Here is a 26,149-nt window from a genome sequence, read left to right as displayed (position 1 = left end):
ACGCCGCGTAAAATCTTGAGCTTTTAACCTCTTGCAACTTTGCAGCGTGCATTATGGGCTTCGGAAAGCCATTTTTGTTGTAGTGCCCCAAATATTATAAATTAGTCGAAAATCTTGGTTTAATGATATTTTGAACACTATACATTATAGATTTTTCTCGAAAATAATGTATTTATATATATACATTTTAGTAGAAAAATCATAACAAATCCGTTTCTAATAAAAAACTCATTTTCCAGTGGATATAAACAGCTAACATAAAGCACTACAAAGTTTGTTTATATCATTTCTACAAATTCAAGTTACAAAAATCACAGCAACACAAAAACTCTCACCCAAAAACCAAAAGAATTCGCGCAGAAACAGAGCACCGGAACAGCAGCTTCGATCTACTTGTATCCTTACTCAAAATTCGCGATTTATGGCTTGAATCGAAACTTAGAATGTTAGGAAGACAACCCTTCAGACCGATCGAGATGTCCACGCCGGACAGAGGAGATATCGCGATTTTTCCGCAGCTGCTCCAAGGGTTGCGGGAATTTGGGGTTCTCTTCTTTCTTTTCTTTTTCCTTCTCTTACTTCTCTCACTCTAAAGATAAGTTGTGTGTATCTATATGTATATGTATATGTGTGTGTGCGTATATATATATATATATATATATATATATAGTGTATTGGGTTACTAAAATAGTAATTGATCAAGCCCATTTATCCCGGTCTGTATTTATTTTTGCTCTCGTGTGTTATTTAAATTCTATATGTATTTTATATCGTTAAATTCTCCGATATTCAAAATACATATTTTTAACAGACTTCTTGAATTTAATTGGCATAAATAATTATTTTAATTTATAACTCAATAAATAATTATTTTAATTTATAACTCAATAATTATTCTAATTATGTCAAATTACCAGATAATTAATTACAGGACCTTAGAATTACATTTTTAAATTTTTTTAATAAAAAGTGTCCATAAATTGTTAATATTATTATGTATCTCAATAGAATTTTAAAATATGTATATTAATAGAAATTTAATATAAATATTTTAATATGTCCTAAAAATAATTATTTTTTTAATCAAAATGTATTCATCTAATAAAAGACAAAAAATCTGAAATTTTTGAAAAATATTTATTATTGTGTAAAATCAAGGTAAACAAAATAATATTATTATTTAAATATTTTTTATTTTCTTGTTATTAACCGTAGTTCCACTTAATCAAAATAATAAGTCAATTTAACGACAAAATATAGTTATCATCATTTGATTTTTATCTCAAATGACATAAATATTTTTATTTAAATTTTTTTTATAATAGTAATTAAAATTTTAATATATTCATTTTATTATATCAATAATTTTAAATATTATTAAAATATCAACACTTACTAATTTTAATCATTAATTATATAAAATAACATTCTTTGAATCGGATGAAATAATAGTACACAATGCACCGAGCTTAGATTTTTGTAGTTCCAACGTCTTAACACACTGCTTTTGGGTTTATAGCCTTGGGCCCAGGACAGAACAAGATACCCGAAAGGCCCGTTTGGGCCATAAGGAAGATAGTATAATAGCATGCATATATATATATATATATAATATATATATATATATGTATATATATATAACTGCCATATTTAGGAAATAATTCCAAAATTCAAGAAAATAATCCTATCCAAACAGAGAGTATTTTTTTTTCTAAAATAAAATTATCCTTAAAAATTATCGATATTCTTCTCCCGCAGACAAAAGATAAATTATAGTTGGAACTAGTTAAGGTAAAATCATACATATTTTGTAATAAAAAAACTATACATTTCATAAGTATTCAAATATGAGTAGGTCTCATGTGAGGCGGTCTCACGAATCTTTATTTGTGAGCCGTGTCAATCCTACCGATGTTCACAATAAAAAGTAATACTTTTAGCATAAAAAGTAATATATTTTTCATGGATGACCCAAATAAGATATCCGTCTCATAAAATACGACCCGTGAGACCCGTCTCACACAAATTTTTGCCTTCAAATATTTATTACATTATTTTGATCCAGTTAAATTTTATATTATATATACAATTTTTTTGAAGAATATACATTTGTCACTCAAATTCAAATTCACTGGAACTTCTAAAAATAATTTAAGTTGACATTCTCAAAGTTTTAGTTATATAACCCAGCTTGATTATAGGAAGAAAAGATTTGGTCGTTATTTTAATATATTCCAGCTATAGAGCTTCAAAAATTTAACTTTAAATAGATATGGCTTTGGCTCGTTGGAAGGACGGTAAATTGAAAAATAAGAATGATATAGTTATTTTTTAACTCGAATTATAGTAAATTTGAACAAAACATGAAATGATGTAAAGATGTTGAATCTCATCGTTCATGTCGAAAAAGAGCGCTCGGATTATATATTATCTTGCGACCAATTTCTTACTGCATTACAATAAGATTGTTATAAACATTATACTTAAGAAACTGATAAACCTTAAGAAAAGTGATCCGAAATTTTTGAAACAACAAGAACCAGAAAATGATATTAAAGAGAATAAATCAGTGACTCCTAAATTTACATATTCGAACACTGACACCTCACTTATTCATCATCCCGGCGGAAGCCATCGTCGAAGTTCTTCGAGTAGCTGACGGGGTCGTATTGGAAGGTGATGGGCTTCCGATTCCCATAAATGCCGATCTTGCCGAGGAGCTTCCTCAGTCGACGGTTCAGATTCGGACACTTGTATTGGGTGGTCTGGATGCGGGAGTATTCTTCGTTCACCGGAACACACGACGGTGTCACGCTGGCGGAGACGTAGGATGGCCGCCGGTGGAAGATATCACCTCCCATTTCTGTTTATCGGAGAGGTTATGGTTTTCGGGAGAGAGACGAGTAACGGGGTATGGTACGATGAATGTGGGAAGGGTACAAATTATATTCTTCCAAATAATAATAATAATAATAATAATAAACGAAAAATTCTGACGTGGATTGCAAAGAAATAATAATCTTTCAAATTATCATTTAATAATTAAAATATAACATTAATATGATCATGGGCGAATTCAGGATTTCGTGTATTTTTAAATCTTCATTTATCATAATTTCTTTGATCTTCACTTTATCACTTTTTTTTTTATCAAAATTAAAATAGGATATTTATTAGGATATGAAAAAACAAATTTGTTAATATTTTATTGATTAAATTATTAATTGCAATTTTTTTAATCAACAATTCATTTACACATATTAAAAGTAGTATTAAATATTATTTCTCCAAAGAATATAATTTTTTCTAAATATAAATATTGTGCAAGTAAATCTCATATGAAATGGGGTCAAAGATTTTTATACATTAAACAGCTCAACTAAGTCCATACTTACCATATAAAGTAATATTTTTCACATTAAAAGTAATATTTATTCATATTTTGGGTCGAGTTAGAAATTTATCTCACAAAATTGACCCATAAAATAATCTCATATTTGTGTTATTGTACTTATAACACACATACCCCCATTTAAATAATATGTGTACTCTCAGTCTCAGTGATGATAATTACATAGGGCTGCATATGTTATATAGGAAGTGCACAAAAACTTTGTGAGATATTCTCACGAGTCAATTTTGTGAGACGGACCTCCAATTTGGATCACTCATTAAAAATATTATTTTTTATATTAAAATTATTATCTATTATTGTAAATATGAATAGAGCTAACATGTCTTATAGATAAAAATATGTGAGTCTTTTTGTCGTGGAAAATTAATTTTTAAAAAAATTAAAGTATATAATAATTAACAATACGAGGATCAAGTAGTACTTTTATCTAAGACTAGACCAAACGCCGAGTTGCGAGTGAAAATGTACCGATTACATTTTTAATCTAGTATATATCTTTTTTTTATATATATAATTTGACTGTAAATTGATTAAATCTTTTAATGAATGTATAGGATAACATTTTAAACAACGTTTAAACATTTATATTCTTTTCATTTTTGTAAACTATGAAAGCCTAACAATTATAGAAAGAATGTTTGGTCATTTGTGGATACAACTTGATTAGGTTTCTCGTGAGACGGTCTCACGAATTTTTATCTGTGAGACGGATCAACCCTACCGATACTCTTAACATAAAAGTAATATTTTTTCATGGATGACCCAAATAAGATATCCGTCTCACAAAATAGAACCCTTGATACCATTTCACACTAGTTTTTGCCATATAACTTTGCATGTCGGGGCCAATATTTATTATGTTAATATTTATTGATTATTAAATTGAAATTATGGATATGAATTGTTACTATGTAGGAAAACCAATATCAAATTAATTGTTTCGACTGAATTTTAAATTTTTTTTAGTATATTAAATTGTAAATCATGTATGGATTAAATTAATTTAGCTGGATCGAAAGATTAAGTTTAGGGGAATTGATTCAAAAAAACCTCCAAAAATACCTTATTTGAAGTTTATAATAATTAATAATACAATTATGTCATTGCTTAGGCTTGTATGTTTTCGACAATAGATTCTAGTAATTTGAATTTTTGAAGTAATGAATTATAGTCGTTTACGAATAAATGTTGTGATATTTGTTTTTACCAGAATCTCCAATTTTTGGATATCTTGACAAAAATAAAACAATAGTAGTTTAAATAATATTTATTGATTAAGTCCCTTGTGAGATGATCTCACGAATCTTTATCTATGAGACGAGTCAATCCTACCGATATTCACAATAAAAAGTAATACTCTTAGCATAAATAGTAATACTTTTTCACGGATGACCTAAATAAGAGATTCGTCTCACAAATACGACCCGTGAACCGTCTCACACAAGTTTTTGCCATATTATAATACTAAAAAAACATTTTTTTGTGGAGTACACAAAATTTATGTAATTTAGTCTTTATTTTAATGTTGTTTAACCATAAAACTTAATACAAAAGTACATGATTATAAGCAATTCAAATCTAGTAATTTTGTCCAAAAAGTCTTAAATTATTTAACACAAAACTTTTGTCAAACGTCCACATATTTCACCAACTCGGACATCTCTTGGAAAAAAGTTACGAGTTTTTTGAGATCATATGAGACCATTTCATTTATTTTGAAAATAAAATTATATATGTGTGTATGTATATGCGCACAACATAATAAGTTAGAAAATACCTATTTGATGAGGTTAATTTTGCACTCATAATTCTATAATAAGACCAAGAATTTTGTCGTTTGAAATTGGCTCCGCAGCTTTATGTTTTCAAGGGATTGGAGTGGGTGCAAACGTGACGTGTAAAAGGCAAACGCGTTTTGTATTTTAATTTGTCATTGTAGATCGAGAGTGACGCTAGTTTATATTCATATTTGTAAATCAATTTATATAACACAAAAAATTCAATCCGAAAATTTAGTCCGTCAAAATCTCACTTTATATTGAATATAAAATCTTGCAATATAATAGTTGTAAATATCATTGTAACAATATTTTAATTGTATCTTTAGCATTATTCATATATCAATTGATCGGTTAGAAGTTTTTTTAAGATCTAAATTATGTAAATTACTTATTTTTAGAAGAATTTATTATATTATAATTATATCATGAATTCAAGTAGTTATTTTTCAATATCGAAAATACCACTACGTACTAAAAAAATCATATTAACTAAAATAACTCAAACAACCTAACTCAAAAGGTATTTCAAACTAATTATTATTGTCACGTCCCGAGACTCGGGATTGATACCGACGTTATTTAACAATCACACAATCGAAACAACAAGCATTTGTAGTAGAGTATAAATCGAAATCAGTTTATGAATCATAATCTCAAAGAAATAACCATTGTCTTTACAATAACAAAATCTCAAAAACGACAGAGTTTGATTGCGGAAACGTAAAACTAAATTTAAAAGTTACACTTAATCTAAAATCTTGAAGTCTCGGATTCACCAGCCCCAAAACTGGTCCGATTCATCCTTCTCGATTTCCTCCGCGGATTTCTCTGGGACAGATTGTAAGGGGGTGAATATTTTGGGAAATACTCAGCAAGCGGGAGATATCGAACACATCATAAAAATTTTACAACATTTTTGAAAATAACATATAAATACATCATGCTTTTTCATAATCGTAACATCGTACTCATATCGTAACAACACTGCGATTTTTCACCTTTAACGGTTTACTGACGTCAGTCCCTAAGTTTTAATTCTCTAAGGGGGCGGGGCCATAAAACGGTTCTATCCAACGTGAAGGGCCATATGTTGGAATTCCACCTATTTTCAGGGAATCCTCACAGTGTCAACACATAACGTACCAAAATTTCATAAAAACGTATAGACAGAACGACGGTGCTCGACCGTACTTTTCTAAAACAACAAAACGAACACATGCATACTCTGGAAGTTTAAATATTTAAAACAGCCCACTTACTATGTTTGGATGCTAAAAAACGTGGATCCTTGGCTTCGGGATTTAGGTCGCTTCTCGCTCCTCGTCCGGGCAGCGCTTCGGCTCGATTTTTAGGCTAACTTCGGGACGATTTTCGGGCAGAGCTTCGGCTACGAGAGCTGCTGAATTTCGAGAATTTCATCAAGGGAAATTTCGAAAATCTTGTGTAGGGAATGCTAGGCTTTGATGTGGTATTTATAGGGGAGGAGTAGGGGACTAAGTATGGTATCTAAATCATGCTAAAAATTGCCTCAATCTTACAATATTGACTCCAAATCTCCTTGCTTATTTTTTCGAAATTTAGATGCCTAATTTGTGAGATTTATACCTCAATTCATTGCTCTCAATTTGCTCGAAAATCTGGGTGCAAGGGATGGGATAATTTTCTTAGCAACTTAGTTGATTTACTTCTAATTACCTTGAAAGCTTCCTTGTATTCAAGCATCACACCCATTAGGCATAGGATATCAAATTCAAAAATTTGATTATCATCTCATGCTCTAAGATTTCCTTTAGATCTTGTAGATATCTCAATCTTGCAATATATTCCCAAATTTGAAAATATGCCTTGATATGCCTAATTTAATGACTTGATCTTGTATTTTCCAATTTATTCTCATATACAATATTCTCCACTATGAAGGTCCTATACAAAAATATCACATGCTCTAAGATTTCCTTATACATGATTAATTAAAAGGTTGAAAAAATCGGTTCTTACAATTATTATTATATACACACACAACATTGAGAACTTATATTAAACTTGAAAATGTAAGAGCGGCTCTATTTGCTTGTCTCCTAACTTGTTCAACTTGGAGTGAACTCTGATTCCTGATGATAGAACGACATGCTGTGATAGTGAGGCCAAATTGCATCTGATGATATCTTTGAGTTTGTTTCCACTATTACCTTGTCGTAGTCCATATCTTTTATCCAGCTTAGAGCTTCATGGATTGCAAGTGCTTCTGGTTCCTTTACAAGTGTTGCTCCATAGTGGAGACCGGTTCTGCAAATTTTGAAGGAGTCATTTGAGTCCCTGATTAACATACCAACCACAAATGATCTTTTATCGGTACTAAAACCCGCATCCACGTTACATTTGAAGAAGTCTTCCATGGGTTTCCTCTAGACCACATATGTGCGCATGTTCGGCTGATGGTTTGCTTGTTTTTCTAACGTTTTTACAGCAAGCCATTCATTAAGTGTGTCAATGGTATATGTAATCATCCGAATTGCGGAAAATGAAATGTTGTTCCAGACTATTTCATTACATAAGTGCCAGATGCCCCAAAGAATGTTGGCATGTATAGAATAGATGCCAAGGTTGTTCTAGCATGGAATTACAGTTTACGCATGTGGCCGGGACTAGAAGACGCTTGTTCTAAATATTTATTCTTGTATGGACCCCAGTGGCGGAGCCAATAATCCAATTTTACGCGGGCTAGAATTTTAAACTCTAAATTTTTTTAATATTTTAAATTGATCTATCCGAGCTAATATCAAATTTATCTAAAATTATACAAAAATTTACACATAAAATTTTTAAAAAAATTTGGAGCCCAAATGAAAAGTATTGTAGCATTTACACATAAAATTTTTAAAAAAAATTTGGAGCCCAAATGAAAAGTATTGTAGCATTTACACATAAAATTTTTAAAAAAAATTTGGAGCCCAAATGAAAAGTATTGTAGCATTTACACATAAAATTTTTAAAAAAAATTTGGAGCCCAAATGAAAAGTATTGTAACTCCGCCCCTGATGGAGCCAATTTCGCATCATATGTCACGGGAAAGTTTTAACCTTGGGTGGCGTAAAGTCATTCTTCCTTATCGTATTTTGGTAAATCATGAATCCGATAAATTTTCAAATGTATGCATGAAGTCACTCTTCCTTGTCGCTTTTTATCAGAAATTCGAACGATGGGGACAGAAACCCGTAAATCAATCAAATATTCTGAAAATTTCACTTACCAAACTATATTTTTTGGCTTATGTGAAAGAAATTTCACTTACCAAACTATATTTTTTGGCTTATGTGAAAGTGATTGATTTACGGGTTTCTGTCCCCATCGTTTGATATATATATATATATATATATATATATGTTATCCCAGTAATATTTAATGCGCGAGGGCATTGTTGCATTGTACGTATACTACGAAAAATAAGCATATAATCGATCATAAAATCTATTTTAATAGACGAACATAACATAATTGGACTAATTATATGATGAAAAATAAACGTAAAATTACAAAATCCACATGTTAATATAATAACGTTGAATAAACTCAAGCATTTTACATAATAATGCAATAAATATCATAATTAATTATGAGCAAAACCCATAATTAATTTTCACAATGAAATCTTCTCAGCATAAGAAGATGATGGAAGGATCGCAGCAGCACTCATCAATCAGGAAACAGCAACACAAAGCAGCGAGACTGGCATGAATTATCATATTCGAGTCAAAATAAATGAAATCAAAAACATCGAAATATATAAACATTCTACAACAAAATTAAACCTTTTGGTTTCAATAGATTCATAAATTTTATTTTTCTCGTGTTGAGAGGAAGGTATCGAGGTACTTACCATCCTTCAAGAAAACCAGTTTCTCTCCGGGGAGGCGGTGCCGCATAATACTGTGGCGGTGCCATCACTGGCGGGCCTTGATATTGACCTGCATGAATTAAAATTAAGTACTAAAACAAATCATTTCAAGTTTAATCAAAATCCCTTTCGAAAAATCCTTCTGGTAGTGTAATTATGTGGTTCTGATACGTAAAAAGAAAGACGAAAACATTGTTTTTTCGAAATATAATTCACCTTGAGCAGGATAGGGATATGCATACGCATGTTTTGGTGGTTCATCCATCTCTGTGAAATTTTCAAGATCGAAACCCTGAAGTAAGAGAGAATAAAAGATTAAATAAACAAGAAATAAAAGTTTTTGGAGAATTATATATGAACTTTTGCACAAGATTTAATCATTTATTTTGAAAATATATCAGGCCTGGAGTACTTTTACTCATAGTAGATAATATATAAACATGGCAAGGCACGCGGAATGGATGAATTGTGGCAAAGATAATAGATTTAATTTGTAGGGTTGGTAAGAATAATAAATGCTTTTAACTTTCTGTAACAAACTTTCTTCATTCGTAGAAAGATGGGGTGTAAAAGAAAATATGATTATCTAATATATGTTAGACATAAAAAAAAAGGTTGCATTAGAAAGTAAATTGTCTATATCATATATATAGATATTTTTTAAATGATATTAGATATTATTATATTATAATAAATAAGTTGTTTAATTAAGTAAACCACTGGTGTCATTCTGTAGTTCAAAAATAATTATCTCGATTTAGGCAAAAACTTGTGTGAGACGGTCTCGCGAGTAATATGTTGTGAGACAAATCTTATTTGGGTCATCCATGAAAAAGTATTACTTTTTATGCTAAGAATATTAATTTTTATTGTGAATATCGATATGGTTGACACGTTTCACATGTAAAGATTTGTGAGACCGTCTCACAAGAAACCTACTACTCGATTTGATCTAAAATTTTTATAAAATTCATCTTCAATGTACTTAATTTAAATATTATCTGTAAAAAATTTACTCAAATTATTTAAAATCAAAAAAATTAAGTATAGAGACACTTATTTATGCCAAAACATGTATACTTTTGGGGAATAAAATGTATTCCGATTGAAAAAGCAAACAAAACATAAGAGTTGCATCCTTACGTTCGTCTATAATATTTAGTAAAGTGGTAGGTATTTGATCATACAATTTATTATCTGTTTTCTCTTGTTTTGCTTAGTTTTCACGATTAGCCTAATTAAGAAATGTAAAATTGAAAGAAAAAATAACAACATATACAATTTTAATGTGGTTTGGTCCAATCAACCTACATCCATTAGGTCACGCATAATTATCAAGAAAATCCACTCAACTTCAATGTTGTTGCAATTATACAAGGAGTCATTTAAATTAAAAAAATTTCATGTTTTCTAATGATATCTTTATGACGATCACATTCAATAGATTTCTGTTGGGAAGCAATGATCGTCTTCAACTTCACCTTGATCGAACTCCATTCGATAACATACGGATTGTTTTCTCCTTAGGAATGAATCATAATAAGGGTCAGAATATGTGTATAATACTAGTATTGAAAAGCTCTCAAAACATAATGAAAGGTGGAATTGGTAGTAGCTTGTCTCAGCAGATATCACGACACATAATAAACAGTTTCGCTTTTCTTCACAAAAAGTCACTCACAACAACTGATATTCTCTCAAAATATTATGACACTAAAAGCTCATGACTTTCCTCGACCACGTATGACCACGCTTGGGAATCTTCCAAAATGATTGAACACTCTTTTATATAGAACAACTCATCATATTCAAGATAAATATTATCTTTTCAACTCTTGCAATATGTTATAAAATATCTTCATCATATCTTCAACACATCACTAAACATATTCAGACAGTTATTTTCTTCAATTATCTCCTTATCTTTGATTATGTTAAATATTATATTTGGTTAAGTTTATTTTTGAGATTATTTGTCAAGAATAATATTTTAAATTTTCTTGACAAATAATCTCAAATATAAAGCTAACCAAATATAATATATTATCAGATTTTTTGAACCAACAATTTTCCCAATAAAAATAGAGAACATAACATAATACTAATATTGTTTTACAATTTAACAATTTTGATTTGTACAAATCAGTGTTTTTAAAACGGGATCAGACACGTCGATCAATTCGACCGGGAATTGGCTATTGGTCTAGTCCGGACTTACTTATAAACGATTTAACAGTTAAATCGGTCAGAAAATGCCAAAACCAGCCAAGAACCGGTCGGATCGATCGTGAACCGACGAACTTGTTAAAAATCAGTCTGACTGGTTAACCACTTTTATTTTTTAAAATATGTTGAGAATTTAATTATTTCTTATATTTTTTAAAAAAATTATTTTTTATTTTTAGATTTTGAACTTTGTCAAAAATATTATTTTAGTAGTACTAGAGTTTATTTTGATTTATTTTTGTATCTAAAAAATATACTATAATTATATTTGATTATATATATATATGCTGTTTTGATTTTAAACTTCGTTATACATATAAAATATTTTTCTAATTTAAAATATATTATTTATTATATTATTATTTTATATGATGTAATAATTTTCCGGTCAGACCGTCTGATTGAACAGTTCGACCAGTTGAACCATTTTTATAAACAAACAGGTCCGATCACCAGAGCGATTATGAAAATATTAATACAAATTCCACAACTGTAGCTGTTTAGAAAGCCTTTAATCATACCCGTATAATTTAAATTTTGAGTTCCAAAATTATACAAATAAATGTAACGTAGCTGATAATTGACCCTGATTTTACGATTATCATTTTTTATAACTATTTCAAAAGAAACTAATTTAACGACGTGAATATGGATTAACTAAAGTTTTCCCCATTCACAAGGTTTGCCAATAGATTTTTTAAATAAAAAAAGCGTCATTCTCAATTTATTAGTTCCCTAAATAGACTCGAGTAGGGGTCCAAAATAAAAGAAGATTAAAGAACTTGGAAGCATAGAGTTTTAGGGTAATCAACCATGTATAATTCATTATATATAGTTTAGGGAAAATTAAAATTTTAGGCTTGTACGTTGACATATTTTAAATTTTAGTGTAAGTAATTTTTCAATGTTTTTTAAATCCAATAATTTGGATTTTTTTTTAATTTCTTTTTCCCCACAAGTCTATAAACAATCGAATGTTACTTATTTGACATTGATTTCATCTTATATAACTCTTGTAGCGAGAATAAACCTATATTATACTCATTAAAATAAATTTAAACAAAAGAAAAAGGAAAAGATAAGGCAAAAAGTCACTCAATATTTCAAAATAAGAGGAAAAAACTTATCGATTATCTTTATTTTTGTTTAGATGAATTTTAAAACCTATAATATAAGCTTCATTCTCCATACATGAGCCGTATAGGAGAATATCGATGTCAAATAAGTAAATATTTATTGGATTCAGTGGTTTCGTGTGAAAAATGATCAAAATTAAAAAAAAAATACATGTACTGCACAAAGATCAAAACTCAAAACAAGCCAACTTACAAGATTAAAATTGTGATTTTCCCTTATAGTTTATAAATCAAAATGAAAAAAGAAATCCTCCATGGCTAGAGGAATTTAAATTTTACTCTCTTCTAGTTATATGAGATAACAAAAATATTGATTCATTCAAAATTAAATTATATAAAAATTCTGTATCTACATTCATATTTTTCTCACACCTATATGTGAAAATTTTGCATCACTAAATTATACATATATATCCCATATTGTACAAAAAAAAATTGATTCTATCTAGTTGATCTTGTTATTGGTTGTGTACTCATGTTTTAGAAAACCAAACCTTTAAAACTCAATAAAGCTAAGTAATATAAAGCAAAATCGATTAAGAAGAAAAGGGAAATTTTTCTATGGATATCAATTGATAAAGAAAATAATGTTTTTTTATGGGTGACTTAAATAAAATGCATATCTCACAAAATTGACTCGTGAAACCGTCTCTGATGAACTTTAAACCTTTCTCATGACTACGTTTCTCGCTAAGTTTCTTGACTCAAATTGTATTAATTGCATAAATGGTCGATACTTGAAAAGCGACGAGTATTTATTTATTTTATCGGTGTTGATTTATTTGTGTGATGGTGGAGTTGTTAAGAAAAACTTAATATATCCAATATGATAACATACTACTTTTTGGGGTTTAGGTATTATTATCCATGGTATATATTTTAAATGCATGAATTAGCAAAGAATATATTCTCCCGAATATAGTTTTGAATTTGGGTAAAATTCAAGATATCAGAATACAGTCAACTTTAATTTCTCAATTATATTTCACAAACATTAATATCGTTAGATTTATTATCACAAAAATTCTTGTCAAACCGTATAACATATCAACTTTGTGAGACGAATCTCCGATCCGACTAATAAAACGTGTTACTTTTTATATCATAAGAATATTTTTATTGCAAAAATATCATTTTTTGTTAGTTATGTCATGAATAGATATTGTGTAATATATTCATGTTTAAGAGAAAAATACTAATTTTTATATCAAAAATATATTGTGTAATATGTGGTGATTTGAGTGAAAAATATTATTTTTTATGAAAAAAATTCATTAAATATACGTTTAAAGAAATTGCTAATATCATAATTATAGAAGCAAACTCGTGAAGTCAAAGAAGTAAACAGAATAAATATACTGTTGAAAGTATGAGTATCGTGTATGTAAGAATAAAACCAGACCGAGACCCGTAGCAAGTACAATTTTCTTAAAACGGATTCGTCCACTTCGGTATGTGATCCGAGAATTTAACCAGACGATTGTTTCCAAAGATACAAGGAACATACACGCAGTGATGTTGCACAAATACTCAATTTATACAAGCTGATAGCATCTATACGAAAGACCAAAGGTTGCCATCAATAGGCAGGTAAAAAAGCAACAGCCCGTCAGATGGATAGAGCACCAAGTGTCAAGTATGTGAAAGGTCTCACAAGGCATGTGGAAGGTCTCTTCTGAGGAAAACAAATTGTAAAAGGTGGCATAGCCCCTCCTAGCTAGGCGATTTTTGCCTTGATCAATCCAACATTTGATGTACACAGGTCACGCTCGTACGCTTGCACACAAGTCAATCCTTTTCAATTTCAAATTAGGCCCATGATGTTCACCCTTTGCGCCAGCGTGGACAGACTTGAAAGATTGTGGCTTATGAATTCTACTGTTAATTTGTGATATCGTCGCACATAAATTTGTGATATCGTCACACAAAAGATCTACTGTTTATTAATTATGAGCTGAACTAAGTAAAGTATATACAGACTTGAAAGATTGTGGCTTATGAACTCTTTAACCAAGCTTACAATTAACTACATGATGAGTACTTGTCAAAGATACCCATACAAAGGTACAATGGAAAGTGCTAATATTTTTATTACGGATCACATACTTATTTGTTTTCATGACTATTTCAAATTAAAATACATAATTTTTATGAATAATAATCTTACATCCAAAGACTTTAAAATATTTACTTCGAAACTTTTTCAATAACGGAGACAAGATTCTACATCCCATGTCTTGATTCCGATCTCGTATGAGAAGATGAGTTATTTGGAAATGTGGGAAAGAAAATAATTAAATATAATTGTAAGATCGATCGAGTCTTTGTTGTTTTGTCAAAATTTTTAGTTAGTGATAACGGTGCAAGTCAGATATTTTAAAATATCTAATATAATAGCTAAAACATCATGTGTCGATCGTTCTCCTAACAAGGATAATTATTGTATCATAACCTTGATTATTTATACAAATATACCGAGTATATTTGATCAATTAATTAATTTAACGGTGGAATAACTGTTTGGAAAAAGTTGTGTGAGACGGTCTTACAGGTCATATTTTGTGAGACGGATCTCTTATTTGGGTCATCCGTAAAAAAATATTACTTTTTATGCTAAGAGTATTACTTTTTATTGTAAATATCAGTAGTGTTGACCGTCTCACAGATAAAGATTCGTGAGACCGTCTCACATGAGACCTACTCTAATTGTTTTTATAAATCGTAAATTCGAATTGAATAAGTATGGGAAAAAATAATTTTACTTTTTTTTTATTGTTTATATATATATAATTGTATTAATTCATACTTCAAATGCCGTGCAAGTCCACAAAATCTGTTTTTGTTGGAATTTTATTTCTTTAAGCCAACACTTTTTTGGATCCATGTAAGGGAGACACTTACAGGAGCAACACGTTGAACCAGTCAATCTTGGGCCTAAAAGTTTCGGTATCAAAAAGCCCATTAAGAATCGATCTAAAACGTGCCCGATTTAAATAGCCCACTACTGTCCAAATAATTTTGTTTCTTCCGAATTCGACACATATTTTTTGTGCAACATAACATATAAAAAATAAATTTATACACTTCAATTCATATTTCATTTTTTTATAGTTTAAAATTAATTGAAGAAAAATTATTGATAAAAACGTATACATTAGAAAGAAATAAATGATGGATTATCTAAAATAATTTGAAAGCAATTATTAATCTATAATATATTATTAAGTTTGAGACACTTAGACTAACTAATTTTTGGTGTCATTGTCTGTTATAATAATAATATATTAATTGATAAAGTGATAAAAATTTTGATGTAAGATAATATACTTTGGTGGATAGAGTATTAATATATTGCCCGGGCTAAGCTGAGAGTAAAAATTCACTCGAGCATATGTTGGTCTAATCAGTTTTTCTAGTATCGCTAACCTAATGATGGTTTATAAAATTACACATTCTTTCCCCAGTTGGTTCTTACCCCGACTTCTCTTATCTTTTCGACCCATATCAGGCTTGAGTCTCATGATGATCCGATGACACGGGTGCTTTCCCTTAGTTGGTAGCAGAAATTTTCTTCATCCTCCTTATTTCAGCAAAAAACCTCGTGGCCTATGAGTTGAGCCATCCGAGTTGAGGACCCTAAGGACATGGCAATAGATGAACTTTGCAGCTCGGGTGCCCAACCCAGTAATTTTAAGTTATCTCCTTATTTAGTTTTTACCTTTTTACGCATGATTATTGATATTTACTTGTCCTTCACAAGTAACCTCGAGATGCAAGCATCTTTTGTGCAAAGGTGAGACGCTAAAAAGACCGTAGAAAAGAAGAAACAGGCAACCCAAAAAGCTGCGACATAAAAGAAAGTGGCGGACAAGAAAGCGAACGAGAGAACATGACATCAGTTGAGGCCTAGGAGGCTGAAGAGTAGTTGGTCGCTGAAAATCGGGAGTGGGTGGCGACTTAGTAGGCCACTGGAGAGGTGAGGCTTGCTGAGGCTCGGATAGAGGAACGAGATCACGAGCAACCCCTTCCCCCAAAGACCGGGGACGTGATTACCTTCATCCGCCGGAAGTGGAAGGTTGTCGGTTAGCTCGAGATGGTCTTCCTTAGTGACACTGATGAGGGTGCCCAAGACCCCATCCGGGGACCTCATCCTTCACCCGAAATTCCATAGAGCAGTATCAACCAAGCTTCCCAATAGCCCGATGTAATCTCTTTCTAGATGAGATCTCCTTGACAGGGTGCGGTTGTGAAGAGTCTGACCTCCCCCAGCAAAGAGGCTCATTTCTAGTGCTTGGAGCCTAACCATAAGCTGTTCGAGGGCACTACTCGAGCTTTTTCGGTAAGATTTATTTTTATTGCTTCTTGTGCCTTGAGTAGTTATTTCTTATCTTTTGTTTATACATGGCCTTCGTATGCTGATAGATGCCTATGAAGAGGTTGATTTTGTGGCCAAACGAGAAGCGAGATAGGCTCACACTTATTTAGGATATCATCAACAAATACTTCAATATTTCTCATTGCCTGCTTCTCAAAGATCTCATCCATCACTCGCTAGTAAGTGGTCCTTACATTCTTTAAACCAAATGACATAATTGTATAACAAAATGTTCTACTCGAGATTATAAAACTGACGTTATCATGATCATACTGGGACAAAAGAACTTGGTCGTATCCCTGATAGGCATCCATGAAACACAATAACTTGTACCTCGAGGTAGAGTCCACTAGTCGATCGATATTGGTTAAGGGATAGCAATTCTTAGGCAAGCTTTCTTCAAGTCACTGAAGTCCAAGCACATTCTCCACTAGTCGGTGGCCTTTTGAGGGACTTGGAACACTCCTGGGAACTCTGATCTTACTTCGCTTTATCTTGAGGAGGGGATTCATCATCAGACTCATCTTATCGATGCATGTTACTTCTGTCGGGAGGTAATTTCTCCACAATGGCTTTCTTGTTAGTCACAACTACCCAGTGAGCTAGTTGTTATGGATTGGTTGTGAAAGTGTGCTGATGGGGACCTTTGAGCTCGTGGTCTCTCTCTGAGAATCGTCTCTCCGCACTGATATTCCGGTAGAAACCATATCTACGTCTTATAAATGATTTCCCACACACGACGTTAATGATGATGACCAAATCGGGTGAGCTGGATGGGCAATTCACCGGGTCGGGTCTTCTTGTGCACACTGGATACCAGACAGATGGTACTCAGGTTGAAGAATCTGCACACTTTCAGAGCAAAGAACGTTAGAGGAGCACCACAAGGTTTTTCGACGTAATCACTCTGACGCGTAAGTCAGTCAAGTGTTTTACGCAAAATAAAGTTCAATATAGAGATGTATATTGAGTACTTGTGTAAAAATGTTAAGTGAATAGACCTCCAAGATAAAGTAAGCATGAGTATTTATAACGTAAAAGATAATGATAGCCTTCTTTTTCAGTGCTCGGTTGCTACTTATGACAAGATAGATGTAATGCCTGAGATTTTGATTATTGTAATCTGAAATGATTTATTGATAAATTGATATGATTATAGACGGAACGGATCGAATCGGGGAAGACCGGAGAAAGAATGTTATGTGCGAGGACTGAGCACCTCGCGCATATGCGCGACCCAGCCGGGTGCATATGCACGAGGTGGGCAGAGAACCTCGCGCATATGCACGACATGGACCCGCGCATATGCGCGAGTATGGCAGAGAGTTGCAAAGAACATCGCGCATATGCGCCGGGTGAGGACGCGCATATGCGCGAGCTGCCGAGAGACACGCGCTGAGACCAGTAGGTCTCGCGCATATGTGCCGAGGGAGGTCGCGCATATGCGCGAGACGTGCAGCACAAGGATGAAGCCACTTGCGCCTCACCATGCATTGATATATATATATATGGTTACCTTCCTTCAGATGAACCGACATCTGAAGCGACAAGAATCGAGAAAAGCTTCAGAGAAATATAGGTGAAAATTCTTACGCCTTTTATTTTAGGAATTTGAAGTTTGTGCAAGATCCGCCCGTCAGAATTTGAATCCGACTTCGGTACTGTGTTCCTATCGAATAACAGATACAGTATGAAATTGTTATGATTTTCAGAATGGATTTGATTGAGATTTGATATCAGATTGTATTATTATCGATTATGAGTTGATATTTGTGTCTGTTGATTTGTATTGCTGGGTATATTGAGATTGTACAGTTATGCCGTTGAAACATAATTAGATTGAATTCTGATTATATCCAGTATTGATTTGAGTGGTATATTGATATTGTACTACTCGATATTGTCATTGCCAGATTAAGTATTGACAGACTTCGAATTCGAGACATCGACTTCGTCAGATCAACATGAATAAAGGTATAAATCAATGTTAACCGGTAGATCGACTCGAGTTAGATTAGACTTGAGTTTCCCAAAAACCACATACTTTATTTATTGCATTGATGTTTGCAATTCCTGATATTGATATGCTTAGTCTATTGAGTTATAGCAAAGCGTGTATTGAGCCATAGGCGGAGATGCCTAGTTATTGGCGGATATGCCAAGTCTTTGGCGGATATACCAAGACACTGGATGCTTGAGTTATATCGATGTTGCGTAGGAGCAGATCGTCTTCTATTGCAGAGATTCGGTATATGGTAATATCCAGGAATCAGGATCCCTAGATTAGAGATGAGTCGAGTCTGAGATGACAAGTTCAGAGTTTATTTACAGCTTTATATCGATTCATGTCTTTCAGATTTGATACATGTTATTGATAGCTGTTTCATGCTTTTATATTTGTTATATGATTGCATGTATGCATTGTTTATACTGGGATTATTTTCTCACCGGAGTTATCCGACTGTTGTTGTGTTTGTATGTGTGCATGACAACAGGTGGGACATAATCAGGGTCAAGAATAGAATGAGAGAGGACAAGTTAGCGTGGAGATCCGGATCAGAAGTAGATAGGCTTTAGCACTTGATATATAGTAGTTGAACCCTAGTTTGATTTTAATGTATTGAGTACAAGACATGTACTTTACGTTTGATATGTATATCAGATTGATTACATTACATTCCGCATTTGTATTTAAAAAAAAAATTTAGATCATGTTTATCTTAATTGTTTTAATTATTCCCAAAGATGATTATGAAATGAATTAGCGTCCGGGTCCCCACAATAGATGCACATGGCCTGCCTCTTGATACTGTCATATCTGACAGCTCATACTGCCTTTAGTCTAGTCACATCATCTTTATGTGTGATGAATGACATACCAATGATTTTGAAGCATGGCATTTCATATCTGTGGACTGGAATTGACACATGTACCGAGGTACTCGGGAAGATGATCGTGGTGCGAGAACGAGGACATGACCCCGATCCTCTAAGTTCCTAATATACTGTCCGAGCTAAGCTTAGGGCCCGAGTTCACTCGAACATGTGCTGGTCTGGTCATCTTCCTTTGTGTCGCAAGCCCAAAGATGATTTATAAAAGAGTACTTCCTTCCCTGGGTTGGTTTTTACCCCAGCTTCCCTTATCTTTTCGACTCTTCCTCAGCCCGAGTCCTAGGATGATCTGATTGCTCGGGCTCTTCCGAGGTATCACCAATCTAATTAAAGTCCACCTATATATCGACCCGCAATCTCAAGCAAAGAGCTCGCTAATATTTTTTTTAAAATTGTGAATACATTAAAAAGGAAATAATTTATAATAATAATTTATTTTTTATTATCATTTTCAAGATTCCCAAATACGTAAAAAAAACTAATTATTATATTATATATTTCAAACGTCCAAGTCAAACTATCCCCGCATTCGAATTTCAAATCGTACAGATAAGAAACATCGCAGATTATGTGATAAAATTAGAAATTTCTACCAATAACAATAAATTAAATAGCCAATAAAAATAAGCCATAAATACACCAAAAAAAGAACTTCAAATATATACATCACACACCAAAAAATCACCCAAGATTCGAGAAATAATCAAAATATTCCACAATTAATTAAGTAGATTACAAACAAATCTCAGTCATAATCCTAATAACAAAGTTTGAAATGAACAAAAAGAATGGAAAATCAAACACCATATTTACTCATTATCATCTCTTAATTATGTACTTAAGCATTAAATCCTTCGATTCAAGCAAAATTAACACTCAAAATTTACCTTGATTAACCCTCACCGGCTGATTATTTCCCCCGGAAACAATCATTTTCTGCTCCGGAACCGAGGGCATTATCGGGACAAAACTGTACACAGCTTGTTCCCTGCTGTCTTTTACCATGCATGGGCCCGGAACAAACATGTACTGCCCGGTGTGGTACGCGCCTCCGTTACCCACCGCCGGAATCCTGTAATAAACCGCCGCATCCGTCGTCCCATTTGGGATAGTCGCGTGATTTTTAGTAGTTTCCTCAAACATGCCCGGAATCTGCAGCAGATCCAGCGGAGAGCCGACGCTGGGCTGGTACTCCTTATCGAAACCGAACAGATAATCCGGGTTCAACGGCAGATCCAGGCCGGGTACTTTCGCCGGCGGGTTGATCTTCGAGCCGGGTTTGTCGAAGACGAAGATGCGGAGCCTGGCGGGCTTGGTTGAAATCCTCTGCATGCGGGCATACTCGACCATCATGTGCTCCACATCCTCGTCGTTGATTAAAGATACCAGAGCGTCCAGATCTTCTCCCGGCAACTGGTACTTGATCGAGACCTCGGAGGACTCGTTTCTCTGGGCGAGGTTGATTAGCTTGGCCAGGATTTCGGAAAACTTGACGTTGGGATCGAAGGCGAGGATCTTGGTGTCGCCGCCGATGTAGCAGAGCTGATGATCGGACGGCCTGGGTTGTATCTTGCCTCCATAGCTGCACAGTAGTTTAACCTTTGAGCTGCCATTGCTGATGGTTGAGCTCTGCCTTTCCATGGAATCTTTTGTTTTGTTCTCTTTTGCGGTTGGGTTGTATTGGACTAGCCTTTGTCAGCTGAAATCATAATAAATAGTGAAATCTTCCTCATATTTCTTGTATTTGTAAATAACGCCCGTTTATTTTCAAAATTCGCAACTAGACCCCAAATCATTAAAACATAGATTCCAAAGTTCTATTACTATAGCGAAAGTCTTGATTTCAAGGATTAATCAATACAACTCTATGTGCGTTTGAACATTTTACGAAACTCAAATTTTATCGAAAGTTATATTTTGTGTTAATTGTTAAACTCAAATTTTTTAATATGTACAATAGTTGATCTCAATTTCCACGTAACTTTATCGTTTTGTTTAAATTAAATATATATATCTATTATAAAATTAATATAGTACTCTTTTTCAATTTTGACCAAATGATTATATATATTGTACATGTTGCTAGCCTAATGCCCTCAATTTACGCTTATTATGCCTCTTTGAAATACTGATTAAAACTAGTTTCAAAATTGGATGATATCATATGAAAATATTTTCAAATTTCATATAAAATTCTTGAGTTGAAAAATAAAAGAGATACGAAATCAAGGACTTATTTAGTTATTTACGAACTCAATAATTCATAATAGAATTTTCAAATTAAAGCCATTTGCCAAACCAAATTTCCTCGAGATTATTCCACCTTAGTCTTTTGACTTACCAACACTTCATTTTTGTTCTTATTCTAATAATTGTGTGACGGATTTCAATCCGACCCGATTTATGAAAAATATTATTCTTTATACTAAAACATTACTTTTCATTTTAGATATGAATCAGATTGATATGTCTCACGGGAAAAAAAAAATCAATGAAATCATCTGACAAGATACCTAATATTGATAAAATGAAGCTATCCAAATAAATTTGAAAAGTGTGTGAAACTTGGGGGACTAAATTTGAATTTCTGAATTTTGGAGGAAAAAGCTATGACCCCTATAGCATGGGGATCACATTGTAACACATCATGGGATTGCTGATTTTAAAGTGATAAAAAAATGGGGTCCACACGGAGAGAGATTTAAGGAAGCGATGGGGCCCAACAAAGACTGATGGGGCAATTTTGTGGTATACTACTATATCCGGTTCTTTTTAATTTCAGTCTACGAAAATTGCAAAATTTGTGTTACTTTCTTATTATATTTTCTGTATTTGATATTTGATTTAGAAAATACTAGCTAAAGTTATATCCATATATATCTCAAAGAGTGAAATTTAATTTAGTTCTGGTAAATCTTGAATAATGTCGGAATTATAGTATCACAAGAAATTTATGTAATACAAAATAACACAGAAATTGATTTCGTAACGAAAACACACTAAATGTTTCTTTAAAAGCCACAAAAATAATCTGGTATCTTGTCAGATGATCTCATATATCAATATCTATAAGACGGATCGGTTCATATTTGGAATGAAAACTAATACTTTAGCATAAAAAGTAATATTTTTTCATGAGTCATATCGAGTAAGATGTATGTGTCAGAGAATTAAATCGTGAAACGATTTCATAGGAGTTTCAAAGCACGTGAAAATGTTTGATGTTTTGGATAAGAAAACGACTTGAGATACAAGAAATGTGACAAGACAACCAAGTAGCATTGGTATCCCCGAAATTCCGACCCCTCCTCACACAACGAACACGGTCATAATGTTTTACCTCGTGACCTAAACGATCCTAATGTCACACCATCTCATATTTCTATCAATCCCATTATAAAAAAATATTAAATTAATTAGTGTCCTGTCTGGAAAAAAAATAATTTTATGTGGCAACAATATTGTTAAATCTTTATTATATCATTGAGAATATCTATAATAGCGACAAAAAATTCGCATCATTTCAATTTATAGTTTAGTATCTCGTTAATTTTTATAATTAATAAAAAAATATACAATCACGTAACTTGTACGTCGATATAATTATATACAAGGAAGAATGTGATTTAAAAAAAATTGAAATGAGCGGCAGTCTTTGATTTTGGCCTGTGGGGTATGTGTAATTTTATGTGATGGGATTAAAGTCGATACTGTGTCCTTTCGAAAATATATTTTTTGAAAAAGCCGATGGAATATTCCAAGATTATTATGACAGTTGCATGTGAATTTTAGATCCTTCGGGATCATTTTTGTCGGAATATTTTTTTAATAAAAAAATTAAAATTTTAAAATATATAACATAATCTAGGTAGTGTTATGTTTTCAAAAATTAAATTTATTTTTAAATATGTTTTATTTAATAAATACTGTCTTTTAAAAAAAAAAAAATTCATACAAACATAGCAGACTTCTTTATCAAACTCCGGCGATAAATATAAGAAACAATAAAAACGACCAAGTCTCGTAACTGTTTGTTTCGTATGTTAACTTTATTAACGTAAATTTATATAATAATAATAATGGTTGAAAGTTTTTCATTGGGTTATGACAAAAAAATATGTTATTTAATTAAAGTATTAATAATATAATTATGTTTACTAGTGTTAGTTGTCATATTTTTAATTATGGGTAGTTAGATATTTGACGCCAATTTTTTATTTTATTTTTTAACTTACAATTTTTGTTGACGAAAAACACATGATGCAAAGAATTTTGACTATGTCAATTTTGATGAAAGAGCTCCTTTTTAGTTGAAATTTATGCTGGCTTCGTTTAATTATTATGTATAGGACCAAACGTTTGACGTTTTATCAAAAGTTACAGCTGGTGTTAACTGTTCTGAAAAGGAGGTTGTTGCTCATAAACGTACAAAAAATTAATATATTGTATGTATCAGAAATTAGTGTTGTACTCTGGTGTTGTCAACACAAGCATACAATATGCAGCGGAAATTGATTATTTAACACACACGTAAATTATGTAAATCGGTTACACCAAAACAATACTAGTGAGTATAACAAAACTAAATTCATTGACACTCCAAAGAATTGAAACTGCATCAAAAACTCAAAGTAAATACTAGATGAATGAACCAAAAATCGTATTGTTTAAAACCAAACGAAACTACTCTTCGATCAACACTTTATATCAGTGTTGTTCTTGAATATCGTCAATACCAATCAGCAACACGGTATATAATATGAATCAATCACACAAATTTTTCAACATAAAAATCTTCAACTATGAACTACGTGTAGGTTCAGCAAAAAACTCCTGCAAAAGTGATCACCCGATCAGAGAAAAACTCCAGCAGCTGTGTGAATGTCCTTCTTCAAAAGTCGTATCGTTTTTCTCTCAATATTATGTATTTATGCAACAATATCTTAACTACATTATCTTCCCATAAAATCAATCCTACAAACATGGAAACAAGAGTTTAATATATATACATAAAATTCTTTCAAATAAGGATAAAATATTTTAGAGATAAATAACATATTAAATCAAATCTTATAATATCTAGAAATAAGTCAATCAAGATATTATTATCTAGAATTAAATCAATCAAGATTTTATAATCTAGAAACACAAAATTTTTAATTGATAATATCAATTATAAAAATAATAAAGGAATAAAATATTACTTCAGGTACAACTCAAATCTTTTAAACCGTATAATAAAATAAACATCATGTTTCGATATCTCTGTCCAACAAAAAAATTATTGCAAACCAACATTATATATATTAGTTGAAGGCGATACGTAATGCATGCATGATAGAATTTGTAGTTGAAGGCATTAATGAGGATATTCTTGTACAATCAAAACATTTAACGTCAAGAAACTAAAGACATTAATATATTCTATGTTCATGTTAGGATATTGAATGTGTAACTGATGCCCATGTGTTGCGTGCAGTGCAGTTTTTTTTTTTTCTTTTCAAATGATTTTTTTTAAAATCGAGTCAATTTAATTAAAAAAAAAAATTATTATTATTATTATTATTATTATTATTATTATTATATATAGTTTTGATATGTTGCTCACAAATCGTGTTCATTTTTGTGCTCATTAATGAAGTGTCACTCATCAATTAGATATGATGAAGTGTAATTTTTAAGGACGTTTATAATAACAATTTACTTTGTGAAATATGAGTAATCTAGTCATTTGAAAATCAATTTTTTTTGGTACCATACAAGTTACACCAAAAGGCCAAACAATTAAAATTAGGGCCAGATTCTTGATGAATTGGAGTAACAATTCCATTTATATTTTTCAAAATTTGCGATTATTTAACTAATTGAGCAAGTACATGACATTATATTCGAAAATTTAAGATGCTTTTAGAATGAATCTTCTAGCTGTGATTGTACTATAAATCATGATATTTTTTTAAAAATAAAAAATAAAATCGCCAACATGACAATTAAAAGACAAATATTTATAAGAATAAATTAATTAGTATTTTAAGTTTGCATGTGAGAGGTTGGTGATCTTTTAGTTAGTTAGTCACATGATTAATACCATGTATCCGCACGGAGTTGACACCTTATTTTTTACTCATAAATTATATATGTATTGAGTTAGACGTTCATGATCGAGATAAGTACTGAAACGAGTGATTTGTGAGAAGCTCTCACGCGTTAAATTGTTAATGTTGTTATTTAACCCGATTGGTTGGGTGAAGTACTGTAAAAAGAAACATCGCATCTTATTGGTAAGACCAGTTTCTTGGAGAGGCAGAACCTACAACAAGAAAAAATATAACTAATCTTTGTAACGTGATATAAGATAACACGATAATTAAAGTATGTATCTCGCTTCTCGAACTCATCGACCTAACAAACGTACCTATTGACACCTTA

At 31.8% G+C, this 26,149-nt stretch overlaps 1 long non-coding RNA gene across 2 annotated transcripts; it reads right to left on the bottom strand.

Moving 5' to 3' along the window:
* Positions 1-8,683: 8,683 nt before the first annotated feature.
* On the bottom strand, positions 8,684-9,609 carry LOC142531564 (uncharacterized). 2 transcript variants are annotated; one of them, XR_012816328.1, is made up of 4 exons: positions 9,504-9,609; positions 9,308-9,383; positions 9,074-9,161; positions 8,684-8,922 (listed from the first exon to the last, which is right to left on the bottom strand). It is a non-coding gene; the product is annotated as an uncharacterized LOC142531564 (long non-coding RNA). The 2 variants fall into 2 exon arrangements; XR_012816327.1 differs by having other exon boundaries at positions 9,308-9,523.
* Between the last annotated feature and the right edge of the window lie 16,540 nt (positions 9,610-26,149).

This window comes from Primulina tabacum, chromosome 17, assembly GCF_025594145.1.
Source record: "Primulina tabacum isolate GXHZ01 chromosome 17, ASM2559414v2, whole genome shotgun sequence".
Classification (NCBI taxonomy): domain Eukaryota; kingdom Viridiplantae; phylum Streptophyta; class Magnoliopsida; order Lamiales; family Gesneriaceae; genus Primulina; species Primulina tabacum.
This window is presented reverse-complemented; position numbering and strand designations above follow the sequence as displayed.